At 41.7% G+C, this 15,630-nt stretch overlaps 17 non-coding genes across 17 annotated transcripts; 9 read left to right on the top strand and 8 right to left on the bottom strand.

The window, feature by feature from the left end:
* Window positions 1-380: 380 nt before the first annotated feature.
* On the bottom strand, window positions 381-453 carry TRNAM-CAU (transfer RNA methionine (anticodon CAU)). The gene has a single exon. It is a non-coding gene; the product is annotated as a tRNA-Met (tRNA).
* Window positions 454-1,417: 964 nt separating this feature from the next.
* Window positions 1,418-1,490, bottom strand: TRNAM-CAU (transfer RNA methionine (anticodon CAU)). The gene has a single exon. It is a non-coding gene; the product is annotated as a tRNA-Met (tRNA).
* Window positions 1,491-2,640: 1,150 nt separating this feature from the next.
* Window positions 2,641-2,712, top strand: TRNAE-UUC (transfer RNA glutamic acid (anticodon UUC)). Its single transcript has one exon. It is a non-coding gene; the product is annotated as a tRNA-Glu (tRNA).
* A 1,981-nt stretch (window positions 2,713-4,693) lies between these two features.
* Window positions 4,694-4,765, top strand: TRNAE-UUC (transfer RNA glutamic acid (anticodon UUC)). The gene has a single exon. It is a non-coding gene; the product is annotated as a tRNA-Glu (tRNA).
* Window positions 4,766-5,874: 1,109 nt separating this feature from the next.
* On the top strand, window positions 5,875-5,946 carry TRNAE-UUC (transfer RNA glutamic acid (anticodon UUC)). Its single transcript has one exon. It is a non-coding gene; the product is annotated as a tRNA-Glu (tRNA).
* Window positions 5,947-6,727: 781 nt separating this feature from the next.
* On the bottom strand, window positions 6,728-6,800 carry TRNAM-CAU (transfer RNA methionine (anticodon CAU)). The gene has a single exon. It is a non-coding gene; the product is annotated as a tRNA-Met (tRNA).
* Window positions 6,801-6,913: 113 nt separating this feature from the next.
* Window positions 6,914-6,985, top strand: TRNAE-UUC (transfer RNA glutamic acid (anticodon UUC)). The gene has a single exon. It is a non-coding gene; the product is annotated as a tRNA-Glu (tRNA).
* Window positions 6,986-8,094: 1,109 nt separating this feature from the next.
* TRNAE-UUC (transfer RNA glutamic acid (anticodon UUC)) lies at window positions 8,095-8,166 on the top strand. Its single transcript has one exon. It is a non-coding gene; the product is annotated as a tRNA-Glu (tRNA).
* A 922-nt stretch (window positions 8,167-9,088) lies between these two features.
* TRNAM-CAU (transfer RNA methionine (anticodon CAU)) lies at window positions 9,089-9,161 on the bottom strand. Its single transcript has one exon. It is a non-coding gene; the product is annotated as a tRNA-Met (tRNA).
* A 116-nt stretch (window positions 9,162-9,277) lies between these two features.
* On the top strand, window positions 9,278-9,349 carry TRNAE-UUC (transfer RNA glutamic acid (anticodon UUC)). The gene has a single exon. It is a non-coding gene; the product is annotated as a tRNA-Glu (tRNA).
* Window positions 9,350-10,270: 921 nt separating this feature from the next.
* Window positions 10,271-10,343, bottom strand: TRNAM-CAU (transfer RNA methionine (anticodon CAU)). The gene has a single exon. It is a non-coding gene; the product is annotated as a tRNA-Met (tRNA).
* A 964-nt stretch (window positions 10,344-11,307) lies between these two features.
* Window positions 11,308-11,380, bottom strand: TRNAM-CAU (transfer RNA methionine (anticodon CAU)). The gene has a single exon. It is a non-coding gene; the product is annotated as a tRNA-Met (tRNA).
* A 1,150-nt stretch (window positions 11,381-12,530) lies between these two features.
* TRNAE-UUC (transfer RNA glutamic acid (anticodon UUC)) lies at window positions 12,531-12,602 on the top strand. The gene has a single exon. It is a non-coding gene; the product is annotated as a tRNA-Glu (tRNA).
* A 1,109-nt stretch (window positions 12,603-13,711) lies between these two features.
* TRNAE-UUC (transfer RNA glutamic acid (anticodon UUC)) lies at window positions 13,712-13,783 on the top strand. Its single transcript has one exon. It is a non-coding gene; the product is annotated as a tRNA-Glu (tRNA).
* A 483-nt stretch (window positions 13,784-14,266) lies between these two features.
* On the bottom strand, window positions 14,267-14,339 carry TRNAM-CAU (transfer RNA methionine (anticodon CAU)). The gene has a single exon. It is a non-coding gene; the product is annotated as a tRNA-Met (tRNA).
* Window positions 14,340-14,455: 116 nt separating this feature from the next.
* On the top strand, window positions 14,456-14,527 carry TRNAE-UUC (transfer RNA glutamic acid (anticodon UUC)). Its single transcript has one exon. It is a non-coding gene; the product is annotated as a tRNA-Glu (tRNA).
* Window positions 14,528-15,307: 780 nt separating this feature from the next.
* Window positions 15,308-15,380, bottom strand: TRNAM-CAU (transfer RNA methionine (anticodon CAU)). The gene has a single exon. It is a non-coding gene; the product is annotated as a tRNA-Met (tRNA).
* Between the last annotated feature and the right edge of the window lie 250 nt (window positions 15,381-15,630).

Below are 15,630 nucleotides of genomic sequence, written 5' to 3'. Positions count from 1 at the left end.
TGGAAAAATTACCTTCTAAGCTAAACTCATGCCCATCTCTTAAGGAAATCAACAAAACCTCATGGCTAAAGACAAGAAAATTGCCCAGTTTTGTCTCTCATGGCTAAAGACAAGAAGTCAACCAAACCTCATGGCAAAAGATGGAAAAATTGCCCAAAGTGAGGATCAAACTCACAGTTTTCAGATTATTAAATTCATAGGCCGACCAGATCACTGCAGAGTTAAGCAGCTGGAGTTGGAGTTGTTCTTTGTGGATGAAAAAAGAAAATCCTTACCCCACAGCTTTAAGCCATTCATTTGGTCCACTTGCCTTCTAAGCTAAACTCATGCCCATCTCTTAAGGAAATCAACAAAACCTCATGGATAAAGCCAAGAAAAATTGCCCCGTGTGAGGATCGAACTCACGACCTTCTGATTATGAGACTGACGCGCTACCTACTGCGCTAACGAGGCAAGTGGCATGGTGCTGTGATCCAGTGCCAAGCGGATAATTCAAAAGAATACAAATTTTGGATCACTTTTTTACTTTTTTTTCCTCATACAAAAAAACTGTGGCAGAAGCAGGTTCCATATGGTATAGCGGTTAGGATTCCTGGTTTTCACCCAGGCGGCCCGGGTTCGACTCCCGGTATGGGAATGTGTTTTTTTTATAAACTTGCAGGCAAGTTCAAAGGAGGGTGAGGTCATTTGAAAGTGAAGCGGACGGAGTTCTAGTTGGTCTTTGTGGGTGAAAAGAAAGAAATCGGAACACATCTGTTGTTAGCCATTTATTATATCCATTTTCTCAAGATCCCACTTGGCTTCAAAGCTAAACTCATCCCCATCTCCACTTTCTAACTCTATGATGCTAAGGAAGTCAACCAAACCTCATGGCAAAAGATGGAAAAATTGCCTGGTGTGAGGATTAAACTCACAGTTTTCAGATTATTAAATTCATAGGCCGACCAGATCACTGCAGAGTTAAGCAGCTGGAGTTGGAGTTGTACTTTGTGGATGGAAAAAGAAAATCATTACCCCACAGCTTTAAGCCATTCATTTGGTCCACTTGCCTTCTAAGCTAAACTCATGCCCATCTCTTAAGGAATTCAGCAAAACCTCATGGCTAAAGACAAGAAAATTGCCCAGTTGTGTCTCTCATGGCTAAAGACAAGAAGTCAACCAAACCTCATGGCAAAAGATGGAAAAATTGCCCAAAGTGAGGATCAAACTCACAGTTTTCAGATTATTAAATTCATAGGCCGACCAGATCACTGCAGAGTTAAGCAGCTGGAGTTGGAGTTGTTCTTTGTGGATGAAAAAAGAAAATCCTTACCCCACAGCTTTAAGCCATTCATTTGGTCCACTTGCCTTCTAAGCTAAACTCATGCCCATCTCTTAAGGAAATCAACAAAACCTCATGGATAAAGCCAAGAAAAATTGCCCCGTGTGAGGATCGAACTCACGACCTTCTGATTATGAGACTGACGCGCTACCTACTGCGCTAACGAGGCAAGTGGCATGGTGCTGTGATCCAGTGCCAAGCGGATAATTCAAAAGAATACAAATTTTAGATCACTTTTTTACTTTTTTTTCCTCATACAAAAAAACTGTGGCAGAAGCAGGTTCCATATGGTATAGCGGTTAGGATTCCTGGTTTTCACCCAGGCGGCCCGGGTTTGACTCCCGGTATGGGAATGTGTTTTTTTTATAAACTTGCAGGCAAGTTCAAAGGAGGGTGAGGTCATTTGAAAGTGAAGCGGACGGAGTTCTAGTTGGTCTTTGTGGGTGAAAAGAAAGAAATCGGAACACATCTGTTGTTAGCCATTTATTATATCCATTTTCTCAAGATCCCACTTGGCTTCAAAGCTAAACTCATCCCCATCTCCACTTTCTAACTCTATGATGCTAAGGAAGTCAACCAAACCTCATGGCAAAAGATGGAAAAATTGCCTGGTGTGAGGATTAAACTCACAGTTTTCAGATTATTAAATTCATAGGCCGACCAGATCACTGCAGAGTTAAGCAGCTGGAGTTGGAGTTGTACTTTGTGGATGGAAAAAGAAAATCATTACCCCACAGCTTTAAGCCATTCATTTGGTCCACTTGCCTTCTAAGCTAAACTCATGCCCATCTCTTAAGGAATTCAGCAAAACCTCATGGCTAAAGACAAGAAAATTGCCCAGTTGTGTCTCTCATGGCTAAAGACAAGAAGTCAACCAAACCTCATGGCAAAAGATGGAAAAATTGCCCAAAGTGAGGATCAAACTCACAGTTTTCAGATTATTAAATTCATAGGCCGACCAGATCACTGCAGAGTTAAGCAGCTGGAGTTGGAGTTGTTCTTTGTGGATGAAAAAAGAAAATCATTACCCCACAGCTTTAAGCCATTCATTTGGTCCACTTGCCTTCTAAGCTAAACTCATGCCCATCTCTTAAGGAAATCAACAAAACCTCATGGCTAAAGCCAAGAAAAATTGCCCCGTGTGAGGATCGAACTCATGACCTTCAGATTATGAGACTGACGTGCTACCTACTGCGCTAACGAGGCAAGTGGCATGGTGGTATGATCCAGTGCCAAGCGGATAATTCAAAAGAATACAAATTTTAGATCACTTTTTTACTTTTTTTTTCCTCATACAAAAAAACTGTGGCAGAAGCAGGTCCCATATGGTCTAGCGGTTAGGATTCCTGGTTTTCACCCAGGCGGCCCGGGTTCGACTCCCGGTATGGGAATGTGTTTTTTTTATAAACTTGCAGGCAAGTTCAAAGGAGGGTGAGGTCATTTGAAAGTGAAGCGGACGGAGTTCTAGTTGGTCTTTGTGGGTGAAAAGAAAGAAATCGGAACACATCTGTTGTTAGCCATTTATTATATCCATTTTCTCAAGATCCCACTTGGCTTCAAAGCTAAACTCATCCCCATCTCCACTTTCTAACTCTATGATGCTAAGGAAGTCAACCAAACCTCGTGGCAAAAGATGGAAAAATTGCCTGGTGTGAGGATTAAACTCACAGTTTTCAGATTATTAAATTCATAGGCCGACCAGATCACTGCAGAGTTAAGCAGCTGGAGTTGGAGTTGTACTTTGTGGATGGAAAAAGAAAATCATTACCCCACAGCTTTAAGCCATTCATTTGGTCCACTTGCCTTCTAAGCTAAACTCATGCCCATCTCTTAAGGAATTCAGCAAAACCTCATGGCTAAAGACAAGAAAATTGCCCAGTTTTGTCTCTCATGGCTAAAGACAAGAAGTCAACCAAACCTCATGGCAAAAGATGGAAAAATTACCTTCTAAGCTAAACTCATGCCCATCTCTTAAGGAAATCAACAAAACCTCATGGCTAAAGACAAGAAAATTGCCCAGTTTTGTCTCTCATGGCTAAAGACAAGAAGTCAACCAAACCTCATGGCAAAAGATGGAAAAATTGCCCGGTGTGGGAATCAAACTCACAGTTTTCAGATTATTAAATTCATAGGCCGACCAGATCACTGCAGAGTTATGCAGCTGGAGTTGGAGTTGTTCTTTGTGGATGAAAAAAGAAAATCATTACCCCACAGCTTTAAGCCATTCATTTGGTCCACTTGCCTTCTAAGCTAAACTCATGCCCATCTCTTAAGGAAATCAACAAAACCTCATGGCTAAAGCCAAGAAAAATTGCCCCGTGTGAGGATTGAACTCACGACCTCCAGATTATGAGACTGACGGGCTACCTACTGCGCTAACGAGTAGGTAGGCTCCCGGTATGGGAATGTGTTTTTTTTATAAACTTGCAGGCAAGTTCAAAGGAGGGTGAGGTCATTTGAAAGTGAAGCGGACGGAGTTCTAGTTGGTCTTTGTGGGTGAAAAGAAAGAAATCGGAACACATCTGTTGTTAGCCATTTATTATATCCATTTTCTCAAGATCCCACTTGGCTTCAAAGCTAAACTCATCCCCATCTCCACTTTCTAACTCTATGATGCTAAGGAAGTCAACCAAACCTCATGGCAAAAGATGGAAAAATTGCCTGGTGTGAGGATTAAACTCACAGTTTTCAGATTATTAAATTCATAGGCCGACCAGATCACTGCAGAGTTAAGCAGCTGGAGTTGGAGTTGTACTTTGTGGATGGAAAAAGAAAATCATTACCCCACAGCTTTAAGCCATTCATTTGGTCCACTTGCCTTCTAAGCTAAACTCATGCCCATCTCTTAAGGAATTCAGCAAAACCTCATGGCTAAAGACAAGAAAATTGCCCAGTTGTGTCTCTCATGGCTAAAGACAAGAAGTCAACCAAACCTCATGGCAAAAGATGGAAAAATTGCCCAAAGTGAGGATCAAACTCACAGTTTTCAGATTATTAAATTCATAGGCCGACCAGATCACTGCAGAGTTAAGCAGCTGGAGTTGGAGTTGTTCTTTGTGGATGAAAAAAGAAAATCATTACCCCACAGCTTTAAGCCATTCATTTGGTCCACTTGCCTTCTAAGCTAAACTCATGCCCATCTCTTAAGGAAATCAACAAAACCTCATGGCTAAAGCCAAGAAAAATTGCCCCGTGTGAGGATCGAACTCATGACCTTCAGATTATGAGACTGACGTGCTACCTACTGCGCTAACGAGGCAAGTGGCATGGTGGTATGATCCAGTGCCAAGCGGATAATTCAAAAGAATACAAATTTTAGATCACTTTTTTACTTTTTTTTTCCTCATACAAAAAAACTGTGGCAGAAGCAGGTCCCATATGGTCTAGCGGTTAGGATTCCTGGTTTTCACCCAGGCGGCCCGGGTTCGACTCCCGGTATGGGAATGTGTTTTTTTTATAAACTTGCAGGCAAGTTCAAAGGAGGGTGAGGTCATTTGAAAGTGAAGCGGACGGAGTTCTAGTTAGTCTTTGTGGGTGAAAAGAAAGAAATCGGAACACATCTGTTGTTAGCCATTTATTATATCCATTTTCTCAAGATCCCACTTGGCTTCAAAGCTAAACTCATCCCCATCTCCACTTTCTAACTCTATGATGCTAAGGAAGTCAACCAAACCTCGTGGCAAAAGATGGAAAAATTGCCTGGTGTGAGGATTAAACTCACAGTTTTCAGATTATTAAATTCATAGGCCGACCAGATCACTGCAGAGTTAAGCAGCTGGAGTTGGAGTTGTACTTTGTGGATGGAAAAAGAAAATCATTACCCCACAGCTTTAAGCCATTCATTTGGTCCACTTGCCTTCTAAGCTAAACTCATGCCCATCTCTTAAGGAATTCAGCAAAACCTCATGGCTAAAGACAAGAAAATTGCCCAGTTTTGTCTCTCATGGCTAAAGACAAGAAGTCAACCAAACCTCATGGCAAAAGATGGAAAAATTACCTTCTAAGCTAAACTCATGCCCATCTCTTAAGGAAATCAACAAAACCTCATGGCTAAAGACAAGAAAATTGCCCAGTTTTGTCTCTCATGGCTAAAGACAAGAAGTCAACCAAACCTCATGGCAAAAGATGGAAAAATTGCCCGGTGTGGGAATCAAACTCACAGTTTTCAGATTATTAAATTCATAGGCCGACCAGATCACTGCAGAGTTATGCAGCTGGAGTTGGAATTGTTCTTTGTGGATGAAAAAAGAAAATCATTACCCCACAGCTTTAAGCCATTCATTTGGTCCACTTGCCTTCTAAGCTAAACTCATGCCCATCTCTTAAGGAAATCAACAAAACCTCATGGCTAAAGCCAAGAAAAATTGCCCCGTGTGAGGATTGAACTCACGACCTCCAGATTATGAGACTGACGGGCTACCTACTGCGCTAACGAGGCAAGTGGCATGGTGGTATGATCCAGTGCCAAGCTGATAATTCAAAAGAATACAAATTTTAGATCACTTTTTTACTTTTTTTTTTTCCTCATACAAAAAAACTGTGGCAGAAGCAGGTCCCATATGGTCTAGCGGTTAGGATTCCTGGTTTTCACCCAGGCGGCCCGGGTTCGACTCCCGGTATGGGAATGTGTTTTTTTTAATAAACTTGCAGGCAAGTTCAAAGGAGGGTGAGGTCATTGGAAAGTGAAGCGGATGGAGTTGTAGTTGGTCTTTGTGGGTGAAAAGAAAGAATTCGGAACACATCTGTTGTTAGCCATTTATTATATCGATTTTCTCAAGATCCCACTTGGCTTCAAAGCTAAACTCATCCCCATCTCCACTTTCTAACTCTATGATGCTAAGGAAGTCAACCAAACCTCGCTGCAAAAGATGGAAAAATTGCCTGGTGTGAGGATTAAACTCACAGTTTTCAGATTATTAAATTCATAGGCCGACCAGATCACTGCAGAGTTAAGCAGCTGGAGTTGGAGTTGTACTTTGTGGATGGAAAAAGAAAATCATTACCCCACAGCTTTAAGCCATTCATTTGGTCCACTTGCCTTCTAAGCTAAACTCATGCCCATCTCTTAAGGAATTCAGCAAAACCTCATGGCTAAAGACAAGAAAATTGCCCAGTTGTGTCTCTCATGGCTAAAGACAAGAAGTCAACCAAACCTCATGGCAAAAGATGGAAAAATTGCCCAAAGTGAGGATCAAACTCACAGTTTTCAGATTATTAAATTCATAGGCCGACCAGATCACTGCAGAGTTAAGCAGCTGGAGTTGGAGTTGTTCTTTGTGGATGAAAAAAGAAAATCCTTACCCCACAGCTTTAAGCCATTCATTTGGTCCACTTGCCTTCTAAGCTAAACTCATGCCCATCTCTTAAGGAAATCAACAAAACCTCATGGATAAAGCCAAGAAAAATTGCCCCGTGTGAGGATCGAACTCACGACCTTCTGATTATGAGACTGACGCGCTACCTACTGCGCTAACGAGGCAAGTGGCATGGTGCTGTGATCCAGTGCCAAGCGGATAATTCAAAAGAATACAAATTTTAGATCACTTTTTTACTTTTTTTTTCCTCATACAAAAAAACTGTGGCAGAAGCAGGTCCCATATGGTCTAGCGGTTAGGATTCCTGGTTTTCACCCAGGCGGCCCGGGTTCGACTCCCGGTATGGGAATGTGTTTTTTTTATAAACTTGCAGGCAAGTTCAAAGGAGGGTGAGGTCATTTGAAAGTGAAGCGGACGGAGTTCTAGTTGGTCTTTGTGGGTGAAAAGAAAGAAATCGGAACACATCTGTTGTTAGCCATTTATTATATCCATTTTCTCAAGATCCCACTTGGCTTCAAAGCTAAACTCATCCCCATCTCCACTTTCTAACTCTATGATGCTAAGGAAGTCAACCAAACCTCAGGGCAAAAGATGGAAAAATTGCCTGGTGTGAGGATTAAACTCACAGTTTTCAGATTATTAAATTCATAGGCCGACCAGATCACTGCAGAGTTAAGCAGCTGGAGTTGGAGTTGTACTTTGTGGATGGAAAAAGAAAATCATTACCCCACAGCTTTAAGCCATTCATTTGGTCCACTTGCCTTCTAAGCTAAACTCATGCCCATCTCTTAAGGAATTCAGCAAAACCTCATGGCTAAAGACAAGAAAATTGCCCAGTTTTGTCTCTCATGGCTAAAGACAAGAAGTCAACCAAACCTCATGGCAAAAGATGGAAAAATTACCTTCTAAGCTAAACTCATGCCCATCTCTTAAGGAAATCAACAAAACCTCATGGCTAAAGACAAGAAAATTGCCCAGTTTTGTCTCTCATGGCTAAAGACAAGAAGTCAACCAAACCTCATGGCAAAAGATGGAAAAATTGCCCGGTGTGGGAATCAAACTCACAGTTTTCAGATTATTAAATTCATAGGCCGACCAGATCACTGCAGAGTTATGCAGCTGGAGTTGGAATTGTTCTTTGTGGATGAAAAAAGAAAATCATTACCCCACAGCTTTAAGCCATTCATTTGGTCCACTTGCCTTCTAAGCTAAACTCATGCCCATCTCTTAAGGAAATCAACAAAACCTCATGGCTAAAGCCAAGAAAAATTGCCCCGTGTGAGGATTGAACTCACGACCTCCAGATTATGAGACTGACGGGCTACCTACTGCGCTAACGAGGCAAGTGGCATGGTGGTATGATCCAGTGCCAAGCTGATAATTCAAAAGAATACAAATTTTAGATCACTTTTTTACTTTTTTTTTTTCCTCATACAAAAAAACTGTGGCAGAAGCAGGTCCCATATGGTCTAGCGGTTAGGATTCCTGGTTTTCACCCAGGCGGCCCGGGTTCGACTCCCGGTATGGGAATGTGTTTTTTTTAATAAACTTGCAGGCAAGTTCAAAGGAGGGTGAGGTCATTGGAAAGTGAAGCGGATGGAGTTGTAGTTGGTCTTTGTGGGTGAAAAGAAAGAATTCGGAACACATCTGTTGTTAGCCATTTATTATATCGATTTTCTCAAGATCCCACTTGGCTTCAAAGCTAAACTCATCCCCATCTCCACTTTCTAACTCTATGATGCTAAGGAAGTCAACCAAACCTCGCTGCAAAAGATGGAAAAATTGCCTGGTGTGAGGATTAAACTCACAGTTTTCAGATTATTAAATTCATAGGCCGACCAGATCACTGCAGAGTTAAGCAGCTGGAGTTGGAGTTGTACTTTGTGGATGGAAAAAGAAAATCATTACCCCACAGCTTTAAGCCATTCATTTGGTCCACTTGCCTTCTAAGCTAAACTCATGCCCATCTCTTAAGGAATTCAGCAAAACCTCATGGCTAAAGACAAGAAAATTGCCCAGTTTTGTCTCTCATGGCTAAAGACAAGAAGTCAACCAAACCTCGTGGCAAAAGATGGAAAAATTACCTTCTAAGCTAAACTCATGCCCATCTCTTAAGGAAATCAACAAAACCTCATGGCTAAAGACAAGAAAATTGCCCAGTTTTGTCTCTCATGGCTAAAGACAAGAAGTCAACCAAACCTCATGGCAAAAGATGGAAAAATTGCCCGGTGTGGGAATCAAACTCACAGTTTTCAGATTATTAAATTCATAGGCCGACCAGATCACTGCAGAGTTAAGCAGCTGGAGTTGGAGTTGTTCTTTGTGGATGAAAAAAGAAAATCATTACCCCACAGCTTTAAGCCATTCATTTGGTCCACTTGCCTTCTAAGCTAAACTCATGCCCATCTCTTAAGGAAATCAACAAAACCTCATGGCTAAAGCCAAGAAAAATTGCCCCGTGTGAGGATTGAACTCACGACCTTCAGATTATGAGACTGACGCGCTACCTACTACGCTAACGAGGCAAGTGGCATGGTGGTATGATCCAGTGCCAAGCGGATAATTCAAAAGAATACAAATTTTAGATCACTTTTTTACTTTTTTTTTTTTCCTCCAACAAAAAAACTGTGGCAGAAGCAGGTCCCATATGGTCTAGCGGTTAGGATTCCTGGTTTTCACCCAGGCGGCCCGGGTTCGACTCCCGGTATGGGAATGTGTTTTTTTTATAAACTTGCAGGCAAGTTCAAAGGAGGGTGAGGTCATTTGAAAGTGAAGCGGACGGAGTTCTAGTTGGTCTTTGTGGGTGAAAAGAAAGAAATCGGAACACATCTGTTGTTAGCCATTTATTATATCCATTTTCTCAAGATCCCACTTGGCTTCAAAGCTAAACTCATCCCCATCTCCACTTTCTAACTCTATGATGCTAAGGAAGTCAACCAAACCTCATGGCAAAAGATGGAAAAATTGCCTGGTGTGAGGATTAAACTCACAGTTTTCAGATTATTAAATTCATAGGCCGACCAGATCACTGCAGAGTTAAGCAGCTGAAGTTGGAGTTGTACTTTGTGGATGGAAAAAGAAAATCATTACCCCACAGCTTTAAGCCATTCATTTGGTCCACTTGCCTTCTAAGCTAAACTCATGCCCATCTCTTAAGGAATTCAGCAAAACCTCATGGCTAAAGACAAGAAAATTGCCCAGTTTTGTCTCTCATGGCTAAAGACAAGAAGTCAACCAAACCTCATGGCAAAAGATGGAAAAATTACCTTCTAAGCTAAACTCATGCCCATCTCTTAAGGAAATCAACAAAACCTCATGGCTAAAGACAAGAAAATTGCCCAGTTTTGTCTCTCATGGCTAAAGACAAGAAGTCAACCAAACCTCATGGCAAAAGATGGAAAAATTGCCCGGTGTGGGAATCAAACTCACAGTTTTCAGATTATTAAAATCATAGGCCGACCAGATCACTGCAGAGTTAAGCAGCTGGAGTTGGAGTTGTTCTTTGTGGATGAAAAAAGAAAATCCTTACCCCACAGCTTTAAGCCATTCATTCGGTCCACTTGCCTTCTAAGCTAAACTCATGCCCATCTCTTAAGGAAATCAACAAAACCTCATGGCTAAAGCCAAGAAAAATTGCCCCGTGTGAGGATCGAACTCACGACCTTCAGATTATGAGACTGACGCGCTACCTACTGCGCTAACGAGGCAAGTGGCATGGTGCTGTGATCCAGTGCCAAGCGGATAATTCAAAAGAATACAAATTTTGGATCACTTTTTTACTTTTTTTTCCTCATACAAAAAAACTGTGGCAGAAGCAGGTTCCATATGGTATAGCGGTTAGGATTCCTGGTTTTCACCCAGGCGGCCCGGGTTCGACTCCCGGTATGGGAATGTGTTTTTTTTATAAACTTGCAGGCAAGTTCAAAGGAGGGTGAGGTCATTTGAAAGTGAAGCGGACGGAGTTCTAGTTGGTCTTTGTGGGTGAAAAGAAAGAAATCGGAACACATCTGTTGTTAGCCATTTATTATATCCATTTTCTCAAGATCCCACTTGGCTTCAAAGCTAAACTCATCCCCATCTCCACTTTCTAACTCTATGATGCTAAGGAAGTCAACCAAACCTCATGGCAAAAGATGGAAAAATTGCCTGGTGTGAGGATTAAACTCACAGTTTTCAGATTATTAAATTCATAGGCCGACCAGATCACTGCAGAGTTAAGCAGCTGGAGTTGGAGTTGTACTTTGTGGATGGAAAAAGAAAATCATTACCCCACAGCTTTAAGCCATTCATTTGGTCCACTTGCCTTCTAAGCTAAACTCATGCCCATCTCTTAAGGAATTCAGCAAAACCTCATGGCTAAAGACAAGAAAATTGCCCAGTTGTGTCTCTCATGGCTAAAGACAAGAAGTCAACCAAACCTCATGGCAAAAGATGGAAAAATTGCCCAAAGTGAGGATCAAACTCACAGTTTTCAGATTATTAAATTCATAGGCCGACCAGATCACTGCAGAGTTAAGCAGCTGGAGTTGGAGTTGTTCTTTGTGGATGAAAAAAGAAAATCCTTACCCCACAGCTTTAAGCCATTCATTTGGTCCACTTGCCTTCTAAGCTAAACTCATGCCCATCTCTTAAGGAAATCAACAAAACCTCATGGATAAAGCCAAGAAAAATTGCCCCGTGTGAGGATCGAACTCACGACCTTCTGATTATGAGACTGACGCGCTACCTACTGCGCTAACGAGGCAAGTGGCATGGTGCTGTGATCCAGTGCCAAGCGGATAATTCAAAAGAATACAAATTTTAGATCACTTTTTTACTTTTTTTTCCTCATACAAAAAAACTGTGGCAGAAGCAGGTTCCATATGGTATAGCGGTTAGGATTCCTGGTTTTCACCCAGGCGGCCCGGGTTTGACTCCCGGTATGGGAATGTGTTTTTTTTATAAACTTGCAGGCAAGTTCAAAGGAGGGTGAGGTCATTTGAAAGTGAAGCGGACGGAGTTCTAGTTGGTCTTTGTGGGTGAAAAGAAAGAAATCGGAACACATCTGTTGTTAGCCATTTATTATATCCATTTTCTCAAGATCCCACTTGGCTTCAAAGCTAAACTCATCCCCATCTCCACTTTCTAACTCTATGATGCTAAGGAAGTCAACCAAACCTCATGGCAAAAGATGGAAAAATTGCCTGGTGTGAGGATTAAACTCACAGTTTTCAGATTATTAAATTCATAGGCCGACCAGATCACTGCAGAGTTAAGCAGCTGGAGTTGGAGTTGTACTTTGTGGATGGAAAAAGAAAATCATTACCCCACAGCTTTAAGCCATTCATTTGGTCCACTTGCCTTCTAAGCTAAACTCATGCCCATCTCTTAAGGAATTCAGCAAAACCTCATGGCTAAAGACAAGAAAATTGCCCAGTTGTGTCTCTCATGGCTAAAGACAAGAAGTCAACCAAACCTCATGGCAAAAGATGGAAAAATTGCCCAAAGTGAGGATCAAACTCACAGTTTTCAGATTATTAAATTCATAGGCCGACCAGATCACTGCAGAGTTAAGCAGCTGGAGTTGGAGTTGTTCTTTGTGGATGAAAAAAGAAAATCATTACCCCACAGCTTTAAGCCATTCATTTGGTCCACTTGCCTTCTAAGCTAAACTCATGCCCATCTCTTAAGGAAATCAACAAAACCTCATGGCTAAAGCCAAGAAAAATTGCCCCGTGTGAGGATCGAACTCATGACCTTCAGATTATGAGACTGACGTGCTACCTACTGCGCTAACGAGGCAAGTGGCATGGTGGTATGATCCAGTGCCAAGCGGATAATTCAAAAGAATACAAATTTTAGATCACTTTTTTACTTTTTTTTTCCTCATACAAAAAAACTGTGGCAGAAGCAGGTCCCATATGGTCTAGCGGTTAGGATTCCTGGTTTTCACCCAGGCGGCCCGGGTTCGACTCCCGGTATGGGAATGTGTTTTTTTTATAAACTTGCAGGCAAGTTCAAAGGAGGGTGAGGTCATTTGAAAGTGAAGCGGACGGAGTTCTAGTTGGTCTTTGTGGGTGAAAAGAAAGAAATCGGAACACATCTGTTGTTAGCCATTTATTATATCCATTTTCTCAAGATCCCACTTGGCTTCAAAGCTAAACTCATCCCCATCTCCACTTTCTAACTCTATGATGCTAAGGAAGTCAACCAAACCTCGTGGCAAAAGATGGAAAAATTGCCTGGTGTGAGGATTAAACTCACAGTTTTCAGATTATTAAATTCATAGGCCGACCAGATCACTGCAGAGTTAAGCAGCTGGAGTTGGAGTTGTACTTTGTGGATGGAAAAAGAAAATCATTACCCCACAGCTTTAAGCCATTCATTTGGTCCACTTGCCTTCTAAGCTAAACTCATGCCCATCTCTTAAGGAATTCAGCAAAACCTCATGGCTAAAGACAAGAAAATTGCCCAGTTTTGTCTCTCATGGCTAAAGACAAGAAGTCAACCAAACCTCATGGCAAAAGATGGAAAAATTACCTTCTAAGCTAAACTCATGCCCATCTCTTAAGGAAATCAACAAAACCTCATGGCTAAAGACAAGAAAATTGCCCAGTTTTGTCTCTCATGGCTAAAGACAAGAAGTCAACCAAACCTCATGGCAAAAGATGGAAAAATTGCCCGGTGTGGGAATCAAACTCACAGTTTTCAGATTATTAAATTCATAGGCCGACCAGATCACTGCAGAGTTATGCAGCTGGAGTTGGAGTTGTTCTTTGTGGATGAAAAAAGAAAATCATTACCCCACAGCTTTAAGCCATTCATTTGGTCCACTTGCCTTCTAAGCTAAACTCATGCCCATCTCTTAAGGAAATCAACAAAACCTCATGGCTAAAGCCAAGAAAAATTGCCCCGTGTGAGGATTGAACTCACGACCTCCAGATTATGAGACTGACGGGCTACCTACTGCGCTAACGAGGCAAGTGGCATGGTGGTATGATCCAGTGCCAAGCTGATAATTCAAAAGAATACAAATTTTAGATCACTTTTTTACTTTTTTTTTTTCCTCATACAAAAAAACTGTGGCAGAAGCAGGTCCCATATGGTCTAGCAGTTAGGATTCCTGGTTTTCACCCAGGCGGCCCGGGTTCGACTCCCGGTATGGGAATGTGTTTTTTTTAATAAACTTGCAGGCAAGTTCAAAGGAGGGTGAGGTCATTGGAAAGTGAAGCGGATGGAGTTGTAGTTGGTCTTTGTGGGTGAAAAGAAAGAATTCGGAACACATCTGTTGTTAGCCATTTATTATATCGATTTTCTCAAGATCCCACTTGGCTTCAAAGCTAAACTCATCCCCATCTCCACTTTCTAACTCTATGATGCTAAGGAAGTCAACCAAACCTCATGGCAAAAGATGGAAAAATTGCCTGGTGTGAGGATTAAACTCACAGTTTTCAGATTATTAAATTCATAGGCCGACCAGATCACTGCAGAGTTAAGCAGCTGGAGTTGGAGTTGTTCTTTGTGGATGAAAAAAGAAAATCATTACCCCACAGCTTTAAGCCATTCATTTGGTCCACTTGCCTTCTAAGCTAAACTCATGCCCATCTCTTAAGGAAATCAACAAAACCTCATGGCTAAAGCCAAGAAAAATTGCCCCGTGTGAGGATTGAACTCACGACCTTCAGATTATGAGACTGACGCGCTACCTACTACGCTAACGAGGCAAGTGGCATGGTGGTATGATCCAGTGCCAAGCGGATAATTCAAAAGAATACAAATTTTAGATCACTTTTTTACTTTTTTTTTTTTCCTCCAACAAAAAAACTGTGGCAGAAGCAGGTCCCATATGGTCTAGCGGTTAGGATTCCTGGTTTTCACCCAGGCGGCCCGGGTTCGACTCCCGGTATGGGAATGTGTTTTTTTTATAAACTTGCAGGCAAGTTCAAAGGAGGGTGAGGTCATTTGAAAGTGAAGCGGACGGAGTTCTAGTTGGTCTTTGTGGGTGAAAAGAAAGAAATCGGAACACATTTGTTGTTAGCCATTTATTATATCCATTTTCTCAAGATCCCACTTGGCTTCAAAGCTAAACTCATCCCCATCTCCACTTTCTAACTCTATGATGCTAAGGAAGTCAACCAAACCTCATGGCAAAAGATGGAAAAATTGCCTGGTGTGAGGATTAAACTCACAGTTTTCAGATTATTAAATTCATAGGCCGACCAGATCACTGCAGAGTTAAGCAGCTGGAGTTGGAGTTGTACTTTGTGGATGGAAAAAGAAAATCATTACCCCACAGCTTTAAGCCATTCATTTGGTCCACTTGCCTTCTAAGCTAAACTCATGCCCATCTCTTAAGGAATTCAGCAAAACCTCATGGCTAAAGACAAGAAAATTGCCCAGTTGTGTCTCTCATGGCTAAAGACAAGAAGTCAACCAAACCTCATGGCAAAAGATGGAAAAATTGCCCAAAGTGAGGATCAAACTCACAGTTTTCAGATTATTAAATTCATAGGCCGACCAGATCACTGCAGAGTTAAGCAGCTGGAGTTGGAGTTGTTCTTTGTGGATGAAAAAAGAAAATCCTTACCCCACAGCTTTAAGCCATTCATTTGGTCCACTTGCCTTCTAAGCTAAACTCATGCCCATCTCTTAAGGAAATCAACAAAACCTCATGGATAAAGCCAAGAAAAATTGCCCCGTGTGAGGATCGAACTCACGACCTTCTGATTATGAGACTGACGCGCTACCTACTGCGCTAACGAGGCAAGTGGCATGGTGCTGTGATCCAGTGCCAAGCGGATAATTCAAAAGAATACAAATTTTAGATCACTTTTTTACTTTTTTTTCCTCATACAAAAAAACTGTGGCAGAAGCAGGTTCCATATGGTATAGCGGTTAGGATTCCTGGTTTTCACCCAGGCGGCCCGGGTTTGACTCCCGGTATGGGAATGTGTTTTTTTTATAAACTTGCAGGCAAGTTCAAAGGAGGGTGAGGTCATTTGAAAGTGAAGCGGA

This window comes from Hyla sarda, chromosome 4, assembly GCF_029499605.1.
Source record: "Hyla sarda isolate aHylSar1 chromosome 4, aHylSar1.hap1, whole genome shotgun sequence".
NCBI classification, from domain to species: domain Eukaryota; kingdom Metazoa; phylum Chordata; class Amphibia; order Anura; family Hylidae; genus Hyla; species Hyla sarda.
Note: the sequence above shows the minus strand (reverse complement) of the source record. Positions and strands in the feature narration are given on the sequence as shown.